At 46.2% G+C, this 20,630-nt stretch overlaps 42 non-coding genes and 2 pseudogenes across 42 annotated transcripts; all 44 read left to right on the top strand.

Annotated features, from left to right (window-relative positions):
* The first annotated feature begins 90 nt into the window (after positions 1-90).
* Positions 91-209, top strand: LOC148798641 (5S ribosomal RNA). Its single transcript, XR_016075685.1, has one exon. It is a non-coding gene; the product is annotated as a 5S ribosomal RNA (ribosomal RNA).
* Positions 210-562: 353 nt separating this feature from the next.
* LOC148798640 (5S ribosomal RNA) lies at positions 563-681 on the top strand. Its single transcript, XR_016073414.1, has one exon. It is a non-coding gene; the product is annotated as a 5S ribosomal RNA (ribosomal RNA).
* A 355-nt stretch (positions 682-1,036) lies between these two features.
* Positions 1,037-1,155, top strand: LOC148798639 (5S ribosomal RNA; annotated as a pseudogene).
* Positions 1,156-1,510: 355 nt separating this feature from the next.
* LOC148798638 (5S ribosomal RNA) lies at positions 1,511-1,629 on the top strand. The gene has a single exon (XR_016071522.1). It is a non-coding gene; the product is annotated as a 5S ribosomal RNA (ribosomal RNA).
* Positions 1,630-1,983: 354 nt separating this feature from the next.
* Positions 1,984-2,102, top strand: LOC148798637 (5S ribosomal RNA). Its single transcript, XR_016075188.1, has one exon. It is a non-coding gene; the product is annotated as a 5S ribosomal RNA (ribosomal RNA).
* A 355-nt stretch (positions 2,103-2,457) lies between these two features.
* On the top strand, positions 2,458-2,576 carry LOC148798636 (5S ribosomal RNA). Its single transcript, XR_016070735.1, has one exon. It is a non-coding gene; the product is annotated as a 5S ribosomal RNA (ribosomal RNA).
* Positions 2,577-2,930: 354 nt separating this feature from the next.
* Positions 2,931-3,049, top strand: LOC148798635 (5S ribosomal RNA). Its single transcript, XR_016072800.1, has one exon. It is a non-coding gene; the product is annotated as a 5S ribosomal RNA (ribosomal RNA).
* A 355-nt stretch (positions 3,050-3,404) lies between these two features.
* LOC148798634 (5S ribosomal RNA) lies at positions 3,405-3,523 on the top strand. The gene has a single exon (XR_016073539.1). It is a non-coding gene; the product is annotated as a 5S ribosomal RNA (ribosomal RNA).
* A 355-nt stretch (positions 3,524-3,878) lies between these two features.
* LOC148798633 (5S ribosomal RNA) lies at positions 3,879-3,997 on the top strand. The gene has a single exon (XR_016074660.1). It is a non-coding gene; the product is annotated as a 5S ribosomal RNA (ribosomal RNA).
* Positions 3,998-4,351: 354 nt separating this feature from the next.
* LOC148798632 (5S ribosomal RNA) lies at positions 4,352-4,470 on the top strand. Its single transcript, XR_016072682.1, has one exon. It is a non-coding gene; the product is annotated as a 5S ribosomal RNA (ribosomal RNA).
* Positions 4,471-4,825: 355 nt separating this feature from the next.
* LOC148798631 (5S ribosomal RNA) lies at positions 4,826-4,944 on the top strand. The gene has a single exon (XR_016069988.1). It is a non-coding gene; the product is annotated as a 5S ribosomal RNA (ribosomal RNA).
* Positions 4,945-5,299: 355 nt separating this feature from the next.
* LOC148798630 (5S ribosomal RNA) lies at positions 5,300-5,418 on the top strand. The gene has a single exon (XR_016070630.1). It is a non-coding gene; the product is annotated as a 5S ribosomal RNA (ribosomal RNA).
* Positions 5,419-5,771: 353 nt separating this feature from the next.
* On the top strand, positions 5,772-5,890 carry LOC148798629 (5S ribosomal RNA). Its single transcript, XR_016069929.1, has one exon. It is a non-coding gene; the product is annotated as a 5S ribosomal RNA (ribosomal RNA).
* Positions 5,891-6,245: 355 nt separating this feature from the next.
* Positions 6,246-6,364, top strand: LOC148798628 (5S ribosomal RNA). The gene has a single exon (XR_016071577.1). It is a non-coding gene; the product is annotated as a 5S ribosomal RNA (ribosomal RNA).
* Positions 6,365-6,719: 355 nt separating this feature from the next.
* On the top strand, positions 6,720-6,838 carry LOC148798627 (5S ribosomal RNA). Its single transcript, XR_016070758.1, has one exon. It is a non-coding gene; the product is annotated as a 5S ribosomal RNA (ribosomal RNA).
* A 355-nt stretch (positions 6,839-7,193) lies between these two features.
* Positions 7,194-7,312, top strand: LOC148798626 (5S ribosomal RNA). The gene has a single exon (XR_016070975.1). It is a non-coding gene; the product is annotated as a 5S ribosomal RNA (ribosomal RNA).
* Positions 7,313-7,666: 354 nt separating this feature from the next.
* Positions 7,667-7,785, top strand: LOC148798625 (5S ribosomal RNA). Its single transcript, XR_016071886.1, has one exon. It is a non-coding gene; the product is annotated as a 5S ribosomal RNA (ribosomal RNA).
* Positions 7,786-8,136: 351 nt separating this feature from the next.
* LOC148798624 (5S ribosomal RNA) lies at positions 8,137-8,255 on the top strand. Its single transcript, XR_016070734.1, has one exon. It is a non-coding gene; the product is annotated as a 5S ribosomal RNA (ribosomal RNA).
* A 354-nt stretch (positions 8,256-8,609) lies between these two features.
* On the top strand, positions 8,610-8,728 carry LOC148798623 (5S ribosomal RNA). Its single transcript, XR_016072799.1, has one exon. It is a non-coding gene; the product is annotated as a 5S ribosomal RNA (ribosomal RNA).
* A 355-nt stretch (positions 8,729-9,083) lies between these two features.
* Positions 9,084-9,202, top strand: LOC148798622 (5S ribosomal RNA). Its single transcript, XR_016072790.1, has one exon. It is a non-coding gene; the product is annotated as a 5S ribosomal RNA (ribosomal RNA).
* A 355-nt stretch (positions 9,203-9,557) lies between these two features.
* LOC148798621 (5S ribosomal RNA) lies at positions 9,558-9,676 on the top strand. Its single transcript, XR_016075714.1, has one exon. It is a non-coding gene; the product is annotated as a 5S ribosomal RNA (ribosomal RNA).
* A 355-nt stretch (positions 9,677-10,031) lies between these two features.
* On the top strand, positions 10,032-10,150 carry LOC148798620 (5S ribosomal RNA). The gene has a single exon (XR_016073193.1). It is a non-coding gene; the product is annotated as a 5S ribosomal RNA (ribosomal RNA).
* Positions 10,151-10,505: 355 nt separating this feature from the next.
* On the top strand, positions 10,506-10,624 carry LOC148798619 (5S ribosomal RNA). Its single transcript, XR_016072729.1, has one exon. It is a non-coding gene; the product is annotated as a 5S ribosomal RNA (ribosomal RNA).
* A 355-nt stretch (positions 10,625-10,979) lies between these two features.
* Positions 10,980-11,098, top strand: LOC148798618 (5S ribosomal RNA). The gene has a single exon (XR_016072138.1). It is a non-coding gene; the product is annotated as a 5S ribosomal RNA (ribosomal RNA).
* A 353-nt stretch (positions 11,099-11,451) lies between these two features.
* Positions 11,452-11,570, top strand: LOC148798617 (5S ribosomal RNA; annotated as a pseudogene).
* A 355-nt stretch (positions 11,571-11,925) lies between these two features.
* On the top strand, positions 11,926-12,044 carry LOC148798616 (5S ribosomal RNA). The gene has a single exon (XR_016073476.1). It is a non-coding gene; the product is annotated as a 5S ribosomal RNA (ribosomal RNA).
* Positions 12,045-12,399: 355 nt separating this feature from the next.
* Positions 12,400-12,518, top strand: LOC148798615 (5S ribosomal RNA). The gene has a single exon (XR_016070757.1). It is a non-coding gene; the product is annotated as a 5S ribosomal RNA (ribosomal RNA).
* Positions 12,519-12,871: 353 nt separating this feature from the next.
* Positions 12,872-12,990, top strand: LOC148798614 (5S ribosomal RNA). The gene has a single exon (XR_016070974.1). It is a non-coding gene; the product is annotated as a 5S ribosomal RNA (ribosomal RNA).
* Positions 12,991-13,344: 354 nt separating this feature from the next.
* On the top strand, positions 13,345-13,463 carry LOC148798613 (5S ribosomal RNA). Its single transcript, XR_016073162.1, has one exon. It is a non-coding gene; the product is annotated as a 5S ribosomal RNA (ribosomal RNA).
* Positions 13,464-13,818: 355 nt separating this feature from the next.
* Positions 13,819-13,937, top strand: LOC148798612 (5S ribosomal RNA). The gene has a single exon (XR_016068873.1). It is a non-coding gene; the product is annotated as a 5S ribosomal RNA (ribosomal RNA).
* Positions 13,938-14,292: 355 nt separating this feature from the next.
* Positions 14,293-14,411, top strand: LOC148798611 (5S ribosomal RNA). The gene has a single exon (XR_016070618.1). It is a non-coding gene; the product is annotated as a 5S ribosomal RNA (ribosomal RNA).
* A 353-nt stretch (positions 14,412-14,764) lies between these two features.
* LOC148798610 (5S ribosomal RNA) lies at positions 14,765-14,883 on the top strand. Its single transcript, XR_016069928.1, has one exon. It is a non-coding gene; the product is annotated as a 5S ribosomal RNA (ribosomal RNA).
* Positions 14,884-15,238: 355 nt separating this feature from the next.
* Positions 15,239-15,357, top strand: LOC148798609 (5S ribosomal RNA). Its single transcript, XR_016072681.1, has one exon. It is a non-coding gene; the product is annotated as a 5S ribosomal RNA (ribosomal RNA).
* Positions 15,358-15,712: 355 nt separating this feature from the next.
* Positions 15,713-15,831, top strand: LOC148798608 (5S ribosomal RNA). The gene has a single exon (XR_016069987.1). It is a non-coding gene; the product is annotated as a 5S ribosomal RNA (ribosomal RNA).
* A 355-nt stretch (positions 15,832-16,186) lies between these two features.
* On the top strand, positions 16,187-16,305 carry LOC148798607 (5S ribosomal RNA). Its single transcript, XR_016070607.1, has one exon. It is a non-coding gene; the product is annotated as a 5S ribosomal RNA (ribosomal RNA).
* Positions 16,306-16,658: 353 nt separating this feature from the next.
* On the top strand, positions 16,659-16,777 carry LOC148798606 (5S ribosomal RNA). Its single transcript, XR_016069927.1, has one exon. It is a non-coding gene; the product is annotated as a 5S ribosomal RNA (ribosomal RNA).
* A 355-nt stretch (positions 16,778-17,132) lies between these two features.
* Positions 17,133-17,251, top strand: LOC148798605 (5S ribosomal RNA). Its single transcript, XR_016071575.1, has one exon. It is a non-coding gene; the product is annotated as a 5S ribosomal RNA (ribosomal RNA).
* A 355-nt stretch (positions 17,252-17,606) lies between these two features.
* LOC148798604 (5S ribosomal RNA) lies at positions 17,607-17,725 on the top strand. The gene has a single exon (XR_016070755.1). It is a non-coding gene; the product is annotated as a 5S ribosomal RNA (ribosomal RNA).
* Positions 17,726-18,080: 355 nt separating this feature from the next.
* On the top strand, positions 18,081-18,199 carry LOC148798603 (5S ribosomal RNA). The gene has a single exon (XR_016070973.1). It is a non-coding gene; the product is annotated as a 5S ribosomal RNA (ribosomal RNA).
* Positions 18,200-18,553: 354 nt separating this feature from the next.
* LOC148798602 (5S ribosomal RNA) lies at positions 18,554-18,672 on the top strand. The gene has a single exon (XR_016071885.1). It is a non-coding gene; the product is annotated as a 5S ribosomal RNA (ribosomal RNA).
* Positions 18,673-19,023: 351 nt separating this feature from the next.
* Positions 19,024-19,142, top strand: LOC148798601 (5S ribosomal RNA). The gene has a single exon (XR_016070733.1). It is a non-coding gene; the product is annotated as a 5S ribosomal RNA (ribosomal RNA).
* Positions 19,143-19,496: 354 nt separating this feature from the next.
* LOC148798600 (5S ribosomal RNA) lies at positions 19,497-19,615 on the top strand. Its single transcript, XR_016072016.1, has one exon. It is a non-coding gene; the product is annotated as a 5S ribosomal RNA (ribosomal RNA).
* A 355-nt stretch (positions 19,616-19,970) lies between these two features.
* Positions 19,971-20,089, top strand: LOC148798599 (5S ribosomal RNA). The gene has a single exon (XR_016070754.1). It is a non-coding gene; the product is annotated as a 5S ribosomal RNA (ribosomal RNA).
* Positions 20,090-20,444: 355 nt separating this feature from the next.
* LOC148798598 (5S ribosomal RNA) lies at positions 20,445-20,563 on the top strand. The gene has a single exon (XR_016070971.1). It is a non-coding gene; the product is annotated as a 5S ribosomal RNA (ribosomal RNA).
* Positions 20,564-20,630: the final 67 nt, after the last annotated feature.

The raw sequence follows: 20,630 nt of genomic DNA, 5'->3' as shown, positions 1-20,630 counted from the left end.
AAGGCTGCATACACAGTTTTTTCAAGTCTAAAACAATTAATGGAGGGGAGCAAGATAGTGCATAAAGATATAAGCGAGCATGAATTAAACGGGTGCGATCATACCAGCACTAATGCACCGGATCCCATCAGAACTCCGAAGTTAAGCGTGCTTGGGCGAGAGTAGTACTAGGATGGGTGACCTCCTGGGAAGTCCTCGTGTTGCACCCCAATTTTATTAATATTTTATTTTGATTTGTATTTGGAAATTCCATTTGTTGTTTCTGGGAGATACTGGAAACAATGCGTCGGATACTCGGACCATTTGCGGCACGATCGTCATTACTGAATGGCCACGATGCAAGAACCGGGCTTTCGTCATTCGTCATGCATTGTGGGCCCCACGATAGTATTGCATCTATCCGGAGGTGCGGCAGATCTGAAAAGCAAACACTCCGCTCACGTAGGAGCTTGTGCACGGTTACCAAGGGAAGAAGGCTGCATACACATTTTTTTCAAATCTAAAACAATTAATGGAAGGGAGCAAGATAGGTCATAAAGATCTAAGCGAGCATGAATTAAACGGGTGCGATCATACCAGCACTAATGCACCGGATCCCATCAGAACTCCGAAGTTAAGTGTGCTTGGGCGAGAGTAGTATTAGGATGGGTGACCTCCTGGGAAGTCCTTGTGTTGCACCCCAATTTTATTAATATTTTATTTCGATATCGTATTTGCAAATTCCATTTGTCGTTTCGGCGAGACAAACTCAAACAACGCGCCGGATAATCGGACCATTTGCGGCACGATCGTCATTACTGAATGGGAACCGTGCAAAAACCGGGCTTTTGGCATTCGTCGTGCATTGTGGGCCCCGCGATAGAATAGCATCTATCCGGGGGTGCGGCAGATCTGAAAAGCAAACACACTGCTCACGTAGGAGCTTGTGCACGGTTACCAAGGGAGGAAGTCTGCATACACAGTTTTTTCAAGTCTAAAACAAATAATGGAGGGGAGCAAGATAGTGCATAAAGATCTAAGCGAGCATGAATTAAACGGGTGCGATCATACCAGCACTAATGCAGCGGATGCCATCAGAACTCCGAAGTTAAGTGTGCATGGGCGAGAGTAGTATTAGGATGGGTGACCTCCAGGGAAGTCCTCGTGTTGCACCCCAATTTTATTAATATTTTATTTCGATATCGTATTTGCAAATTCCATTTGTCGTTTCGGCGAGACAAACGCAAACAACGCGCCGGATACTCGGACCATTTGCGGCACGATTGTCATTACTGAATGGGAACCGTGAAAAAACCGGGCTTTTGGCATTCGTCGTGCATTGTGGGCCCCGCGATAGTATTGCATCTATCCGGGGGTGCGGCAGATCTAAAAAGCAAACACTCTGCTCACGTAAGAGCTTGTGCACGGTTACCAAGGGAGGAAGGCTGCATACACAGTTTTTTCAAGTCTAAAACAATTAATGGAGGGGAGCAAGATAGTGCATAAAGATCTAAGCGAGCATGAATTAAACGGGTGCGATCATACCAGCACTAATGCACTGGATCCCATCAGAACTCCGAAGTTAAGCGTGCTTGGGCGAGAGTAGTACTAGGATGGGTGACCTCCTGGGAAGTCCTCGTGTTGCACCCCAATTTTATTAATATTTTATTTTGATTTGTATTTGCAAATTCCATTTGTTGTTTCTGGGAGACAACTGGAAACAATGCGTCGGATATTCGGACCATTTGCGGCACGATCGTCATTACTGAATGGCAACGATGCAAGAACCTGGCTTTCGGCATTCGTCATGCATTGTGGGCCCCGCGATAGTATTGCATCTATCCGGGGGTGCGGCAGATCTGAAATGCAAACACTCTGCTCACGTACGAGCTTGTGCACGGTTACCAAGGGAGGAAGGCTGCATACACAGTTTTTTCAAATCTAAAACAATTAATGGAGGGGAGCAAAATAGTGCATAAAGATCTAAGCGAGCATGAATTAAACCGGTGCGATCATACCAGCACTAATGCACCGGATCCCATCAGAACTCCGAAGTTAAGTGTGCATGGGCGAGAGTAGTACTAGGATGGGTGACCTCCTGGGAAGTCCTTGTGTTGCACCCCAATTTTATTAATATTTTATTTCGATATCGTATTTGCAAATTCCATTTGTCGTTTCGGCGAGACAAACGCAAACAACGTGCCGGATACTCGGACCATTTGCGGCACGATTGTCATTACTGAATGGGAACCGTGCAAAAACCGGGCTTTTGGCATTCGTCGTGCATTGTGGGCCCCGCGATAGTATTGCATCTATCCGGGGGTGCGGCAGATCTGAAAAGCAAACACTCTGCTCACGTACGAGCTTGTGCACGGTTACCAAGGGAGGAAGGCTGCATACACAGTTTTTTCAAATCTAAAACAATTAATAGAGGGGAGCAAGATAGTGCATAAAGATATAAGCGAGCATGAATTAAATGGGTGCGATCATACCAGCACTAATGCACAGGATCCCATCAGAACTCCGAAATTAAGCGTGCTTGAGCGAGAGTAGTACCAGGATGGGTGACCTCCTGGGAAGTCCTCGTGTTGCACCCCAATTTTATTAATATTTTATTTTGATTTGTATTTGCAAATTCCATTTGTTGTTTCTGGGAGACAACAGGAAACAATGCGTCGGATGCTCGGACCATTTGCGACACGATCGTCATTACTGAATGGCAACGATGCAAGAACCGGGCTTTCGGCATTCGTCATGCATTGTGGGCCCCGCGATAGTATTGGATCTATCCGGAGGTGCGGCAGATCTGAAAAGCAAACACTCCGCTCACGTAGGAGCTTGTGCATGGTTACCAAGGGAGGAAGGCTGCATACACATTTTTTTCAAACCTAAAACAATTAATGGAAGGGAGCAAGATAGTTCATAAAGATCTAAGCGAGCATGAATTAAACGGGTGCGATCATACCAGCACAAATGCATCGGATCCCATCAGAACTCCGAAGTTAAGTGTGCTTGGGCGAGAGTAGTACTAGGATGGGTGACCTCCGGGGAAGTCCTCGTGTTGCACCCCAATTTTATTAATATTTTATTTCGATATCGTATTTGCAAATTCCATTTGTCGTTTCGGTGAGACAAACGCAAACAACGTGCCGGATACTCGGACCATTTGCGGCACGATTGTCATTACTGAATGGGAACCATGCAAAAACCGGGCTTTTGGCATTCGTCGTGCATTGTGGGCCCCGCGATAATATTGCATCTATCCGGGGGTAAGTCAGATCTGAAATGCAAACACTCTGCTCACGTAGGAGCTTGTGCACGGTTACCAAGGGAGGAAGGCTGCATACACAGTTTTTTCAAATCTAAAACAATTAGTGGAGGGGAGCAACATAGTGCATAAAGATCTAAGCGAGCATGAATTAAACGGGTGCGATCATACCAGCACTAATGCACAGGATCCCATCAGAACTCCGAAGTTAAGCGTGCTTGGGCGAGAGTAGTACTTGGATGGGTGACCTCCCGGGAAGTCCTCGTGTTGCACCCCAATTTTATTAATATTTTATTTTGATATCGTATTTGCAAATTCCATTTGTCGTTTTGGCGAGACAAACGCAAACAACGTGCCGGATACTCGGACCATTTGCGGCACGATTGTCATTACTGAATGGGAACCGTGCAAAAACCGGGCTTTTGGCATTCGTCGTGCATTGTGGGCCCCGCGATAGTATTGCATCTATCAGGGGGTGCGGCAGATCTGAAAAGCAAACACTCTGCTCACGTAGGAGCTTGTGCACGGTTACCAAGGGAGGAAGGCTGCATACACAGTTTTTTCAAGTCTAAAACAATTAATGGAGGGGAGCAAGATAGTGCATAAAGATCTAAGCGAGCATGAATTAAACGGGTGCGATCATACCAGCACTAATGCACCGGATCCCATCAGAACTCCGAAGTTAAGTGTGCATGGGCGAGAGTAGTACTAGAATGGGTGACCTCCTGGGAAGTCATCGTGTTGCACCCCAATTTTATTAATATTTTATTTCGATATCGTATTTGCAAATTCCATTTGTCGTTTCGGTGAGACAAACGCAAACAACGTGCCGGATACTCGGTCCATTTGCGGCACGATTGTCATTACTGAATGGCAACGATGCAAGAACCGGGCTTTCGGCATTCGTCGTGCATTGTGGGCCCCGCGATAGTATTGCATCTATCCGGAGGTGCGGCAGATCTGAAAAGCAAACACTCCGCTCACGTAGGAGCTTGTGCACGTTACCAAGGGAGGAAGGCTGCATACACATTTTTTTCAAATCTAAAACAATTAATGGAAGGGAGCAAGATAGTTCATAAAGATCTAAGCGAGCATGAATTAAACGGGTGCGATCATACCAGCACAAATGCACCGGATCCCATCAGAACTCCGAAGTTAAGTGTGCTTGGGTGAGAGTAGTACTAGGATGGGTGACCTCCGGGGAAGTCCTCGTGTTGCACCCCAATTTTATTAATATTTTATTTCGATATCGTATTTGCAAATTCCATTTGTCGTTTCGGTGAGACAAACGCAAACAACGTGCCGGATACTCGGACCATTTGCGGCACGATTGTCATTACTGAATGGGAACCGTGCTAAAACCGGGCTTTTGGCATTCGTCGTGCATTGTGGGCCCCGCGATAGTATTGCATCTATCCGGGGGTGCGGCAGATCTGAAATGCAAACACTCTGCTCACGTACGAGCTTGTGCATGGTTACCAAGGGAGGAAGGCTGCATACACAGTTTTTTCAAATCTAAAACAATTAATGGAGGGGAGCAAGATAGTGCATAAAGATCTAAGCGAGCATGAATTAAACGGGTGCGATCATACCAGCACTAATGCACAGGATCCCATCAGAACTCCGAAGTTAAGCGTGTTTGGGCGAGAGTAGTACTAGGATGGGTGACCTCCTGGGAAGTCCTCATGTTGCACCCCAATTTTATTAATATTTTATTTTGATATCGTATTTGCAAATTCCATTTGTCGTTTCGGCGAGACAATCGCAAACAACGTGCTGGATACTCGGACCATTTGCGGCACGATTGTCATTACTGAATGGGAACCGTGCAAAAACCGGGCTTTTGGCATTCGTCGTGCATTGTGGGCCCCGCGATAGTATTGCATCTATCAGGGGGTGCGGCAGATCTGAAAAGCAAACACTCTGCTCACGTAGGAGCTTGTGCACGGTTACCAAGGGAGGAAGGCTGCATACACAGTTTTTTCAAGTCTAAAACAATTAATGGAGGGTAGCAAGATAGTGCATAAAGATCTAAGCGACCATGAATTAAACGGGTGCGATCATACCAGCACTAATGCACCGGATCCCATCAGAACTCCGAAGTTAAGCGTGCTTGGGCGAGAGTAGTACTAGGATGGGTGACCTTTTGGGAATTCCTCGTGTTGCACCCCAATTTTATTAATATTTTATTTTGATTTGTATTTGCAAATTCCATTTGTTGTTTCTGGGAGATACTGGAAACAATGCGTCGGATACTCGGACCATTTGCGGCACGATCGTCATTACTGAATGGCCACGATGCAAGAACCGGGCTTTCGGCATTCGTCATGCATTGTGGGCCCCGCGATAGTATTGCATCTATCCGGAGGTGCGGCAGATCTGAAAAGCAAACACTCCGCTCACGTAGGAACTTGTGCACGGTTATCAAGGGAAGAAGGCTGCATACACATTTTTTTCAAATCTAAAACAATTAATGGAAGGGAGCAAGATAGTTCATAAAGATCTAAGCGAGCATGAATTAAACGGGTGCGATCATACCAGCACTAATGCACCGGATCCCATCAGAACTCCGAAGTTAAGTGTGCTTGGGCGAGAGTAGTATTAGGATTGGTGACCTCCTGGGAAGTCCTTGTGTTGCACCCCAATTTTATTAATATTTTATTTCGATATCGTATTTGCAAATTCCATTTGTCGTTTCGGCGAGACAAACTCAAACAACGCGCCGGATACTCGGACCATTTGCGGCACGATCGTCATTACTGAATGGGAACCGTGCAAAAACCGGGCTTTTGGCATTCGTCGTGCATTGTGGGCCCCGCGATAGTATTAAATCTATCCGGGGGTGCGGCAGATCTGAAAAACAAACACTCTGCTCACGTAGGAGCTTGTGCACGGTTACCAAGGGGGGAAGGCTGCATACACAGTTTTTTCAAGTCTAAAACAATTAATGGAGGGGAGCAAAATAGTGCATAAAGATCTAAGCGAGCATGAATTAAACGGGTGCGATCATACCAGCACTAATGCACCGGATCCCATCAGAACTCCGAAGTTAAGTGTGCATGGGCGAGAGTAGTACTAGGATGGGTGACCTCCTGGGAAGTCCTCGTGTTGCACCCCAATTTTATTAATATTTTATTTCGATATCGTATTTGCAAATTCCATTTGTCGTTTCGGCGAGACAAACGCAAACAACGCGCCGGATACTCGGACCATTTGCGGCACGATTGTCATTACTGAATGGGAACCGTGAAAAAACTGGGCTTTTGGCATTCGTCGTGCATTGTGGGCCCCGCGATAGTATTGCATCTATCCGGGGGTGCGGCAGATCTGAAAAGCAAACACTCCGCTCACGTAGGAGCTTGTGCACGGTTACCAAGGGAGGAAGGCTGCATACACATTTTTTTCAAATCTAAAACAATTAATGGAGGGGAGCAAGATAGTGCATAAAGATCTAAGCGAGCATGAATTAAACGGGTGCGATCATACCAGCACTAATGCACTGGATCCCATCAGAACTCCGAAGTTAATTGTGCTTGGGCGAGCGTAGTACTAGGATGAGTGACCTCCTGGGAAGTCCTCGTGTTGCACCCCAATTTTATTAATATTTTATTTCGATATCGTATTTGCAAATTCCATTTGTCGTTTCGGCGAGACAAACGCAAACAACGCGCCGGATACTCGGACCATTTGCGGCACAATCGTCATTACTGAATGGGAACCGTGCAAAAACCGGGCTTTTGGCATTCGTCGTGCATTGTGGGCCCCGCGATAGTATTGCATCTATCCGGGGGTGCGACAGATCTGAAAAGCAAACACTCTGCTCACGTAGGAGCTTGTGCACGGTTACCAAGGGAGGAAGCCTACATACACAGTTTTTTCAAGTCTAAAACAATTAATGGAGGGGAGCAAGATAGTGCACAAAGATCTAAGCGAGCATGAATTAAACGGGTGCGATCATACCAGCACTAATGCACCGGATCTCATCAGAACTCCGAAGTTAAGCGTGCTTGGGCGAGAGTAGTACTAGGATGGGTGACCTCCTGGGAAGTCCTCGTGTTGCACCCCAATTTTATTAATATTTTATTTTGATTTGTATTTGCAAATTCCATTTGTTGTTTCTGGGAGACAACAGGAAACAATGCGTCGGATGCTCGGACCATTTGCGGCACGATCGTCATTACTGAATGGCAACGATGCAAGAACCGGGCTTTCTTTATTCGTCATGCATTGTGGGCCCCGCGATAGTATTGGATCTATCCGGAGGTGCTGCAGATCTGAAAAGCAAACACTCCGCTCACGTAGGAGCTTGTGCACGGTTAACAAGGGAGGAAGGCTGCATACACATTTTTTTCAAATCTAAAACAATTAATGGAAGGGAGCAAGATAGTTCATAAAGATCTAAGCGAGCATGAATTAAACGGGTGCGATCATACCAGCACAAATGCACCGGATCCCATCAGAACTCCGAAGTTAAGTGTGCTTGGGCGAGAGTAGTACTAGGATGGGTGACCTCCGGGGAAGTCCTTGTGTTGCACCCCAATTTTATTAATATTTTATTTCGATATCGTATTTGCAAATTCCATTTGTCGTTTCGGTGAGACAAACGCAAACAACGTGCCGGATACTCGGACCATTTGCCGATTGTCATTACTGAATGGGAACCATGCAAAAACCGGGCTTTTGGCATTCGTCGTGCATTGTGGGCCCCGCGATATAATTGCATCTATCCGGGGGTGCGGCAGATCTGAAATGCAAACACTCTGCTCACGTACGAGCTTGTGCACGGTTACCAAGGGAGGAAGGCTGCATACACAGTTTTTTCAAATCTAAAACAATTAATGGAGGGGAGCAAGATAGTGCATAAAGATCTAAGCGAGCATGAATTAAATGGGTGCGATCATACCAGCACTAATGCACAGGATCCCATCAGAACTCCGAAATTAAGCGTGCTTGAGCGAGAGTAGTACCAGGATGGGTGACCTCCTGGGAAGTCCTCGTGTTGCACCCCAATTTTATTAATATTTTATTTTGATTTGTATTTGCAAATTCCATTTGTTGTTTCTGGGAGACAACAGGAAACAATGCGTCGGATGCTCGGACCATTTGCGGCACGATCGTCATTACTGAATGGCAACGATGCAAGAACCGGGCTTTCGGCATTCGTCATGCATTGTGGGCCCCGCGATAGTATTGGATCTATCCGGAGGTGCGGCAGATCTGAAAAGCAAACACTCCGCTCACGTAGGAGCTTGTGCATGGTTACCAAGGGAGGAAGGCTGCATACACATTTTTTTCAAATCTAAAACAATTAATGGAAGGGAGCAAGATAGTCCATAAAGATCTAAGCGAGCATGAATTAAACGGGTGCGATCATACCAGCACAAATGCATCGGATCCCATCAGAACTCCGAAGTTAAGTGTGCTTGGGCGAGAGTAGTACTAGGATGGGTGACCTCCGGGGAAGTCCTCGTGTTGCACCCCAATTTTATTAATATTTTATTTCGATATCGTATTTGCAAATTCCATTTGTCGTTTCGGTGAGACAAACGCAAACAACGTGCCGGATACTCGGACCATTTGCGGCACGATTGTCATTACTGAATGGGAACCATGCAAAAACCGGGCTTTTGGCATTCGTCGTGCATTGTGGGCCCCGCGATAATATTGCATCTATCCGGGGGTGCGGCAGATCTGAAATGCAAACACTCTGCTCACGTACGAGCTTGTGCACGGTTACCAAGGGAGGAAGGCTGCATACACAGTTTTTTCAAATCTAAAACAATTAATGTAGGGGAGCAACATAGTGCATAAAGATCTAAGCGAGCATGAATTAAACGGGTGCGATCATACCAGCACTAATGCACAGGATCCCATCAGAACTCCGAAGTTAAGCGTGCTTGGGCGAGAGTAGTACTTGGATGGGTGACCTCCTGGGAAGTCCTCGTGTTGCACCCCAATTTTTTTAATATTTTATTTTGATATCGTATTTGCAAATTCCATTTGTCGTTTCGGCGAGACAAACGCAAACAACGTGCCGGATACTCGGACCATTTGCGGCACGATTGTCATTACTGAATGGGAACCGTGCAAAAACCGGGCTTTTGGCATTCGTCGTGCATTGTGGGCCCCGCGATAGTATTGCATCTATCAGGGGGTGCGGCAGATCTAAAAAGCAAACGCTCTGCTCACGTAGGAGCTTGTGCACGGTTACCAAGGGAGGAAGGCTGCATACACAGTTTTTTCAAGTCTAAAACAATTAATGGAGGGGAGCAAGATAGTGCATAAAGATCTAAGCGAGCATGAATTAAACGGTTGCGATCATACCAGCACTAATGCACCGGATCCCATCAGAACTCCGAAGTTAAGTGTGCATGGGCGAGAGTAGTACTAGGATGGGTGACCTCTTGGGAAGTCATCGTGTTGCACCCCAATTTTATTAATATTTTATTTCGATATCGTATTTGCAAATTCCATTTGTCGTTTCGGTGAGACAAACGCAAACAACGTGCCGGATACTCGGTCCATTTGCGGCACGATTGTCATTACTGAATGGCAACGATGCAAGAACCGGGCTTTCGGCATTCGTCGTGCATTGTGGGCCCCGCGATAGTATTGCATCTATCCGGAGGTGCGGCAGATCTGAAAAGCAAACACTCCGCTCACGTAGGAGCTTGTGCACGGTTACCAAGGGAGGAAGGCTGCATACACATTTTTTTCAAATCTAAAACAATTAATGGAAGGGAGCAAGATAGTTCATAAAGATCTAAGCGAGCATGAATTAAACGGGTGCGATCATACCAGCACAAATGCACCGGATCCCATCAGAACTCCGAAGTTAAGTGTGCTTGGGTGAGAGTAGTACTAGGATGGGTGACCTCCGGGGAAGTACTCGTGTTGCACCCCAATTTTATTAATATTTTATTTCGATATCGTATTTGCAAATTCCATTTGTCGTTTCGGTGAGACAAACGCAAACAACGTGCCGGATACTCGGACCATTTGCGGCACGATTGTCATTACTGAATGGGAACCGTGCTAAAACCGGGCTTTTGGCATTCGTCGTGCATTGTGGGCCCCGCGATAGTATTGCATCTATCCGAGGGTGCGGCAGATCTGAAATGCAAACACTCTGCTCACGTACGAGCTTGTGCACGGTTACCAAGGGAGGAAGGCTGCATACACAGTTTTTTCAAATCTAAAACAATTAATGGAGGGGAGCAAGATAGTGCATAAAGATCTAAGCGAGCATGAATTAAACGGGTGCGATCATACCAGCACTAATGCACAGGATCCCATCAGAACTCCGAAGTTAAGCGTGCTTGGGCGAGAGTAGTACTAGGATGGGTGACCTCCTGGGAAGTCCTCGTGTTGCACCCCAATTTTATTAATATTTTATTTTGATATCGTATTTGCAAATTCCATTTGTCGTTTCGGCGAGACAATCGCAAACAACGTGCTGGATACTCGGACCATTTGCGGCACGATTGTCATTACTGAATGGGAACCGTGCAAAAACCGGGCTTTTGGCATTCGTCGTGCATTGTGGGCCCCGCGATAGTATTGCATCTATCACGGGGTGCGGCAGATCTGAAAAGCAAACACTCTGCTCACGTAGGAGCTTGTGCACGGTTACCAAGGGAGGAAGGCTGCATACACAGTTTTTTCAAGTCTAAAACAATTAATGGAGGGGAGCAAGATAGTGCATAAAGATCTAAGCGAGCATGAATTAAACGGGTGCGATCATACCAGCACTAATGCACCGGATCCCATCAGAACTCCGAAGTTAAGCGTGCTTGGGCGAGAGTAGTACTAGGATGGGTGACCTCTTTGGAATTCCTCGTGTTGCACCCCAATTTTATTAATATTTTATTTTGATTTGTATTTGCAAATTCCATTTGTTGTTTCTGGGAGATACTGGAAACAATGCGTCGGATACTCGGACCATTTGCGGCACGATCGTCATTACTGAATGGCCACGATGCAAGAACCGGGCTTTTGGCATTCGTCATGCATTGTGGGCCCCGCGATAGTATTGCATCTATCCGGAGGTGCGGCAGATCTGAAAAGCAAACACTCCGCTCACGTAGGAACTTGTGCACGGTTACCAAGGGAAGAAGGCTGCATACACATTTTTTTCAAATCTAAAACAATTAATGGAAGGGAGCAAGATAGTTCATAAAGATATAAGCGAGCATGAATTAAACGGGTTAGATCATACCAGCACTAATGCACCGGATCCCATCAGAACTCCGAAGTTAAGTGTGCTTGGGCGAGAGTAGTATTAGGATGGGTGACCTCCTCGGAAGTCCTTGTGTTTTACCACAATTTTATTAATATTTTATTTCGATATCGTATTTGCAAATTCCATTTGTCGTTTCGGCGAGACAAACTCAAACAACGCGCCGGATACTCGGACCATTTGCGGCACGATCGTCATTACTGAATAGGAACCGTGCAAAAACCGGGCTTTTGGCATTCGTCGTGCATTGTGGGCCCCGCGATAGTATTAAATCTATCCGGGGGTGCGGCAGATCTGAAAAACAAACACTCTGCTCACGTAGGAGCTTGTGCACGGTTACCAAGGGGGGAAGGCTGCATACACAGTTTTTTCAAGTCTAAAACAATTAATGGAGGGGAGCAAGATAGTGCATAAAGATCTAAGCGAGCATGAATTAAACGGGTGCGATCATACCAGCACTAATGCACCGGATCCCATCAGAACTTCGAAGTTAAGTGTGCATGGGCGAGAGTAGTACTAGGATGGGTGACCTCCTGGGAAGTCCTCGTGTTGCACCCCAATTTTATTAATATTTTATTTCGATATCGTATTTGCAAATTCCATTTGTCGTTTCGGCGAGACAAACGCAAACAACGCGCCGGATACTCGGACCATTTGCGGCACGATTGTCATTACTGAATGGGAACCGTGAAAAAACCGGGCTTTTGGCATTCGTCGTGCATTGTGGGCCCCGCGATAGTATTGCATCTATCCGGGGGTGCGGCAGATCTGAAAAGCAAACACTCCGCTCACGTAGGAGCTTGTGCACGGTTACCAAGGGAGGAAGGCTGCATACACATTTTTTTCAAATCTAAAACAATTAATGGAGGGGAGCAAGATAGTGCATAATGATCTAAGCGAGCATGAATTAAACGGGTGCGATCATACCAGCACTAATGCACTGGATCCCATCAGAACTCCGAAGTTAATTGTGCTTGGGCGAGCGTAGTACTAGGATGAGTGACCTCCTGGGAAGTCCTCGTGTTGCACCCCAATTTTATTAATATTTTATTTCGATATCGTATTTGCAAATTCCATTTGTCGTTTCGGCGAGACTAACGCAAACAACGCGCCGGATACTCGGACCATTTGCGGCACAATCGTCATTACTGAATGGGAACCGTGCAAAAACCGGGCTTTTGGCATTCGTCGTGCATTGTGGGCCCCGCGATAGTATTGCATCTATCCGGGGGTGCGACAGATCTGAAAAGCAAACACTGCTCACGTAGGAGCTTGTGCACGGTTACCAAGGGAGGAAGCCTACATACACAGTTTTTTCAAGTCTAAAACAATTAATGGAGGGGAGCAAGATAGTGCACAAAGATCTAAGCGAGCATGAATTAAACGGGTGCGATCATACCAGCACTAATGCACCGGATCTCATCAGAACTCCGAAGTTAAGCGTGCTTGGGCGAGAGTAGTACTAGGATGGGTGACCTCCTGGGAAGTCCTCGTGTTGCACCCCAATTTTATTAATATTTTATTTTGATTTGTATTTGCAAATTCCATTTGTTGTTTCTGGGAGACAACAGGAAACAATGCGTCGGATGCTCGGACCATTTGCGGCACGATCGTCATTACTGAATGGCAACGATGCAAGAACCGGGCTTTCGGCATTCGTCATGCATTGTGGGCCCCGCGATAGTATTGGATCTATCCGGAGGTGCTGCAGATCTGAAAAGCAAACACTCCGCTCACGTAGGAGCTTGTGCACGGATACCAAGGGAGGAAGGCTGCATACACATTTTTTTCAAATCTAAAACAATTAATGGAAGGGAGCAAGATAGTTCATAAAGATCTAAGCGAGCATGAATTAAACGGGTGCGATCATACCAGCACAAATGCACCGGATCCCATCAGAACTCCAAAGTTAAGTGTGCTTGGGCGAGAGTAGTACTAGGATGGGTGACCTCCGGGGAAGTCCTCGTGTTGCACCCCAATTTTATTAATATTTTATTTCGATATCGTATTTGCAAATTCCATTTGTCGTTTCGGTGAGACAAACGCAAACAACGTGCCGGATACTCGGACCATTTGCGGCACGATTGTCATTACTGAATGGGAACCATGCAAAAACCGGGCTTTTGGCATTCGTCGTGCATTGTGGGCCCCGCGATAATATTGCATCTATCCGGGGGTGCGGCAGATCTGAAATGCAAACACTCTGCTCACGTACGAGCTTGTGCACGGTTACCAAGGGAGGAAGGCTGCATACACAGTTTTTTCAAATCTAAAACAATTAATGGAGGGGAGCAACATAGTGCATAAAGATCTAAGCGAGCATGAATTAAACGGGTGCGATCATACCAGCACTAATGCACAGGATCCCATCAGAACTCCGAAGTTAGGCGTGCTTGGGCGAGAGTAGTACTAGGATGGGTGACCTCCTGGGAAGTCCTCGTGTTGCACCCCAATTTTATTAATATTTTATTTTGATATCGTATTTGCAAATTCCATTTGTCGTTTCGGCGAGACAAACGCAAACAACGTGCCGGATACTCGGACCATTTGCGGCACGATTGTCATTACTGAATGGGAACCGTGCAAAAACCGGGCTTTTGGCATTCGTCGTGCATTGTGGGCCCCGCGATAGTATTGCATCTATCAGGGGGTGCGGCAGATCTGAAAAGCAAACGCTCTGCTCACGTAGGAGCTTGTGCACGGTTACCAAGGGAGGAAGGCTGCATACACAGTTTTTTCAAGTCTAAAACAATTAATGGAGGGGTGCAAGATAGTGCATAAAGACCTAAGCGAGCATGAATTAAACGGGTGCGATCATACCAGCACTAATGCACCGGATCCCATCAGAACTCCGAAGTTAAGCGTGCTTGGGCGAGAGTAGTACTAGGATGGGTGACCTTTTGGGAATTCCTCGTGTTGCACCCCAATTTTATTAATATTTTATTTTGATTTGTATTTGCAAATTCCATTTGTTGTTTCTGGGAGATACTGGAAACAATGCGTCGGATACTCGGACCATTTGCGGCACGATCGTCATTACTGAATGGCCACGATGCAAGAACCGGGCTTTCGGCATTCGTCATGCATTGTGGGCCCCGCGATAGTATTGCATCTATCCGGAGGTGCGGCAGATCTGAAAAGCAAACACTCCGCTCACGTAGGAACTTGTGCACGGTTATCAAGGGAAGAAGGCTGCATACACATTTTTTTCAAATCTAAAACAATTAATGGAAGGGAGCAAGATAGTTCATAAAGATCTAAGCGAGCATGAATTAAACGGGTGCGATCATACCAGCACTAATGCACCGGATCCCATCAGAACTCCGAAGTTAAGTGTGCTTGGGCGAGAGTAGTATTAGGATTGGTGACCTCCTGGGAAGTCCTTGTGTTGCACCCCAATTTTATTAATATTTTATTTCGATATCGTATTTGCAAATTCCATTTGTCGTTTCGGTGAGACAAACGCAAACAACGTGCCGGATACTCGGACCATTTGCGGCACGATCGTCATTACTGAATGGCAACGATGCAAGAACCGGGCTTTCGGCATTCGTCATGCATTGTGGGCCCCGCGATAGTATTGGATCTATCCGGAGGTGCTGCAGATCTGAAAAGCAAACACTCCGCTCACGTAGGAGCTTGTGCACGGATACCAAGGGAGGAAGGCTGCATACACATTTTTTTCAAATCTAAAACAATTAATGGAAGGGAGCAAGATAGTTCATAAAGATCTAAGCGAGCATGAATTAAACGGGTGCGATCATACCAGCACAAATGCACCGGATCCCATCAGAACTCCGAAGTTAAGTGTGCTTGGGTGAGAGTAGTACTAGGATGGGTGACCTCCGGGGAAGTCCTCGTGTTGCACCCCAATTTTATTAATATTTTATTTCGATATCGTATTTGCAAATTCCATTTGTCGTTTCGGTGAGACAAACGCAAACAACGTGCCGGATACTCGGACCATTTGCGGCACGATTGTCATTACTGAATGGGAACCGTGCTAAAACCGGGCTTTTGGCATTCGTCGTGCATTGTGGGCCCCGCGATAGTATTGCATCTATCCGGGGGTGCGGCAGATCTGAAATGCAAACACTCTGCTCACGTACGAGCTTGTGCATGGTTACCAAGGGAGGAAGGCTGCATACACAGTTTTTTCAAATCTAAAACAATTAATGGAGGGGAGCAAGATAGTGCATAAAGATCTAAGCGAGCATGAATTAAACGGGTGCGATCATACCAGCACTAATGCACAGGATCCCATCAGAACTCCGAAGTTAAGCGTGTTTGGGCGAGAGTAGTACTAGGATGGGTGACCTCCTGGGAAGTCCTCATGTTGCACCCCAATTTTATTAATATTTTATTTTGATATCGTATTTGCAAATTCCATTTGTCGTTTCGGCGAGACAATCGCAAACAACGTGCTGGATACTCGGACCATTTGCGGCACGATTGTCATTACTGAATGGGAACCGTGCAAAAACCGGGCTTTTGGCATTCGTCGTGCATTGTGGGCCCCGCGATAGTATTGCATCTATCAGGGGGTGCGGCAGATCTGAAAAGCAAACACTCTGCTCACGTAGGAGCTTGTGCACGGTTACCAAGGGAGGAAGGCTGCATACACAGTTTTTTCAAGTCTAAAACAATTAATGGAGGGTAGCAAGATAGTGCATAAAGATCTAAGCGACCATGAATTAAACGGGTGCGATCATACCAGCACTAATGCACCGGATCCCATCAGAACTCCGAAGTTAAGCGTGCTTGGGCGAGAGTAGTACTAGGATGGGTGACCTTTTGGGAATTCCTCGTGTTGCACCCCAATTTTATTAATATTTTATTTTGATTTGTATTTGCAAATTCCATTTGTTGTTTCTGGGAGATACTGGAAACAATGCGTCGGATACTCGGACCATTTGCGGCACGATCGTCATTACTGAATGGCCACGATGCAAGAACCGGGCTTTCGGCATTCGTCATGCATTGTGGGCCCCGCGATAGTATTGCATCTATCCGGAGGTGCGGCAGATCTGAAAAGCAAACACTCCGCTCACGTAGGAACTTGTGCACGGTTATCAAGGGAAGAAGGCTGCATACACATTTTTTTCAAATCTAAAACAATTAATGGAAGGGAGCAAGATAGTTCATAAAGATCTAAGCGAGCATGAATTAAACGGGTGCGATCATACCAGCACTAATGCACCGGATCCCATCAGAACTCCGAAGTTAAGTGTGCTTGGGCGAGAGTAGTATTAGGATTGGTGACCTCCTGGGAAGTCCTTGTGTTGCACCCCAATTTTATTAATATTTTATTTCGATATCGTATTTGCAAATTCCATTTGTCGTTTCGGCGAGACAAACTCAAACAACGCGCCGGATACTCGGACCATTTGCGGCACGATCGTCATTACTGAATGGGAACCGTGCAAAAACCGGGCTTTTGGCATTCGTCGTGCATTGTGGGCCCCGCGATAGTATTAAATCTATCCGGGGGTGCGGCAGATCTGAAAAACAAACACTCTGCTCACGTAGGAGCTTGTGCACGGTTACCAAGGGGGGAAGGCTGCATACACAGTTTTTTCAAGTCTAAAACAATTAATGGAGGGGAGCAAAATAGTGCATAAAGATCTAAGCGAGCATGAATTAAACGGGTGCGATCATACCAGCACTAATGCACCGGATCCCATCAGAACTCCGAAGTTAAGTGTGCATGGGCGAGAGTAGTACTAGGATGGGTGACCTCCTGGGAAGTCCTCGTGTTGCACCCCAATTTTATTAATATTTTATTTCGATATCGTATTTGCAAATTCCATTTGTCGTTTCGGCGAGACAAACGCAAACAACGCGCCGGATACTCGGACCATTTGCGGCACGATTGTCATTACTGAATGGGAACCGTGAAAAAACTGGGCTTTTGGCATTCGTCGTGCATTGTGGGCCCCGCGATAGTATTGCATCTATCCGGGGGTGCGGCAGATCTGAAAAGCAAACACTCCGCTCACGTAGGAGCTTGTGCACGGTTACCAAGGGAGGAAGGCTGCATACACATTTTTTTCAAATCTAAAACAATTAATGGAGGGGAGCAAGATAGTGCATAAAGATCTAAGCGAGCATGAATTAAACGGGTGCGATCATACCAGCACTAATGCACTGGATCCCATCAGAACTCCGAAGTTAATTGTGCTTGGGCGAGCGTAGTACTAGGATGAGTGACCTCCTGGGAAGTCCTCGTGTTGCACCCCAATTTTATTAATATTTTATTTCGATATCGTATTTGCAAATTCCATTTGTCGTTTCGGCGAGACAAACGCAAACAACGCGCCGGATACTCGGACCATTTGCGGCACAATCGTCATTACTGAATGGGAACCGTGCAAAAACCGGGCTTTTGGCATTCGTCGTGCATTGTGGGCCCCGCGATAGTATTGCATCTATCCGGGGGTGCGACAGATCTGAAAAGCAAACACTCTGCTCACGTAGGAGCTTGTGCACGGTTACCAAGGGAGGAAGCCTACATACACAGTTTTTTCAAGTCTAAAACAATTAATGGGGGGGAGCAAGATAGTGCACAAAGATCTAAGCGAGCATGAATTAAACGGGTGCGATCATACCAGCACTAATGCACCGGATCTCATCAGAACTCCGAAGTTAAGCGTGCTTGGGCGAGAGTAGTACTAGGATGGGTGACCTCCTGGGAAGTCCTCGTGTTGCACCCCAATTTTATTAATATTTTATTTTGATTTGTATTTGCAAATTCCATTTGTTGTTTCTGGGAGACAACAGGAAACAATGCGTCGGATGCTCGGACCATTTGCGGCACGATCGTCATTACTGAATGGCAACGATGCAAGAACCGGGCTTTCTTTATTCGTCATGCATTGTGGGCCCCGCGATAGTATTGGATCTATCCGGAGGTGCTGCAGATCTGAAAAGCAAACACTCCGCTCACGTAGGAGCTTGTGCACGGTTAACAAGGGAGGAAGGCTGCATACACATTTTTTTCAAATCTAAAACAATTAATGGAAGGGAGCAAGATAGTTCATAAAGATCTAAGCGAGCATGAATTAAACGGGTGCGATCATACCAGCACAAATGCACCGGATCCCATCAGAACTCCGAAGTTAAGTGTGCTTGGGCGAGAGTAGTACTAGGATGGGTGACCTCCGGGGAAGTCCTTGTGTTGCACCCCAATTTTATTAATATTTTATTTCGATATCGTATTTGCAAATTCCATTTGTCGTTTCGGTGAGACAAACGCAAACAACGTGCCGGATACTCGGACCATTTGCCGATTGTCATTACTGAATGGGAACCATGCAAAAACCGGGCTTTTGGCATTCGTCGTGCATTGTGGGCCCCGCGATATAATTGCATCTATCCGGGGGTGCGGCAGATCTGAAATGCAAACACTCTGCTCACGTACGAGCTTGTGCACGGTTACCAAGGGAGGAAGGCTGCATACACAGTTTTTTCAAATCTAAAACAATTAATGGAGGGGAGCAAGATAGTGCATAAAGATCTAAGCGAGCATGAATTAAATGGGTGCGATCATACCAGCACTAATGCACAGGATCCCATCAGAACTCCGAAATTAAGCGTGCTTGAGCGAGAGTAGTACCAGGATGGGTGACCTCCTGGGAAGTCCTCGTGTTGCACCCCAATTTTATTAATATTTTATTTTGATTTGTATTTGCAAATTCCATTTGTTGTTTCTGGGAGACAACAGGAAACAATGCGTCGGATGCTCGGACCATTTGCGGCACGATCGTCATTACTGAATGGCAACGATGCAAGAACCGGGCTTTCGGCATTCGTCATGCATTGTGGGCCCCGCGATAGTATTGGATCTATCCGGAGGTGCGGCAGATCTGAAAAGCAAACACTCCGCTCACGTAGGAGCTTGTGCATGGTTACCAAGGGAGGAAGGCTGCATACACATTTTTTTCAAATCTAAAACAATTAATGGAAGGGAGCAAGATAGTCCATAAAGATCTAAGCGAGCATGAATTAAACGGGTGCGATCATACCAGCACAAATGCATCGGATCCCATCAGAACTCCGAAGTTAAGTGTGCATGGGCGAGAGTAGTACTAGGATGGGTGACCTCCTGGGAAGTCCTCGTGTTGCACCCCAATTTTATTAATATTTTATTTCGATATCGTATTTGCAAATTCCATTTGTCGTTTCGGCGAGACAAACGCAAACAACGCGCCGGATACTCGGACCATTTGCGGCACGATTGTCATTACTGAATGGGAACCGTGAAAAAACTGGGCTTTTGGCATTCGTCGTGCATTGTGGGCCCCGCGATAGTATTGCATCTATCCGGGGGTGCGGCAGATCTGAAAAGCAAACACTCCGCTCACGTAGGAGCTTGTGCACGGTTACCAAGGGAGGAAGGCTGCATACACATTTTTTTCAAATCTAAAACAATTAATGGAGGGGAGCAAGATAGTGCATAAAGATCTAAGCGAGCATGAATTAAACGGGTGCGATCATACCAGCACTAATGCACTGGATCCCATCAGAACTCCGAAGTTAATTGTGCTTGGGCGAGCGTAGTACTAGGATGAGTGACCTCCTGGGAAGTCCTCGTGTTGCACCCCAATTTTATTAATATTTTATTTCGATATCGTATTTGCAAATTCCATTTGTCGTTTCGGCGAGACAAACGCAAACAACGCGCCGGATACTCGGACCATTTGCGGCACAATCGTCATTACTGAATGGGAACCGTGCAAAAACCGGGCTTTTGGCATTCGTCGTGCATTGTGGGCCCCGCGATAGTATTGCATCTATCCGGGGGTGCGACAGATCTGAAAAGCAAACACTCTGCTCACGTAGGAGCTTGTGCACGGTTACCAAGGGAGGAAGCCTACATACACAGTTTTTTCAAGTCTAAAACAATTAATGGGGGGGAGCAAGATAGTGCACAAAGATCTAAGCGAGCATGAATTAAACGGGTGCGATCATACCAGCACTAATGCACCGGATCTCATCAGAACTCCGAAGTTAAGCGTGCTTGGGCGAGAGTAGTACTAGGATGGGTGACCTCCTGGGAAGTCCTCGTGTTGCACCCCAATTTTATTAATATTTTATTTTGATTTGTATTTGCAAATTCCATTTGTTGTTTCTGGGAGACAACAG

This window comes from Nelumbo nucifera, chromosome 4 (genome assembly GCF_055504915.1).
Source record: "Nelumbo nucifera cultivar China Antique chromosome 4, China Antique-T2T, whole genome shotgun sequence".
NCBI lineage: Eukaryota > Viridiplantae > Streptophyta > Magnoliopsida > Proteales > Nelumbonaceae > Nelumbo > Nelumbo nucifera.
Note: the sequence above shows the minus strand (reverse complement) of the source record. Positions and strands in the feature narration are given on the sequence as shown.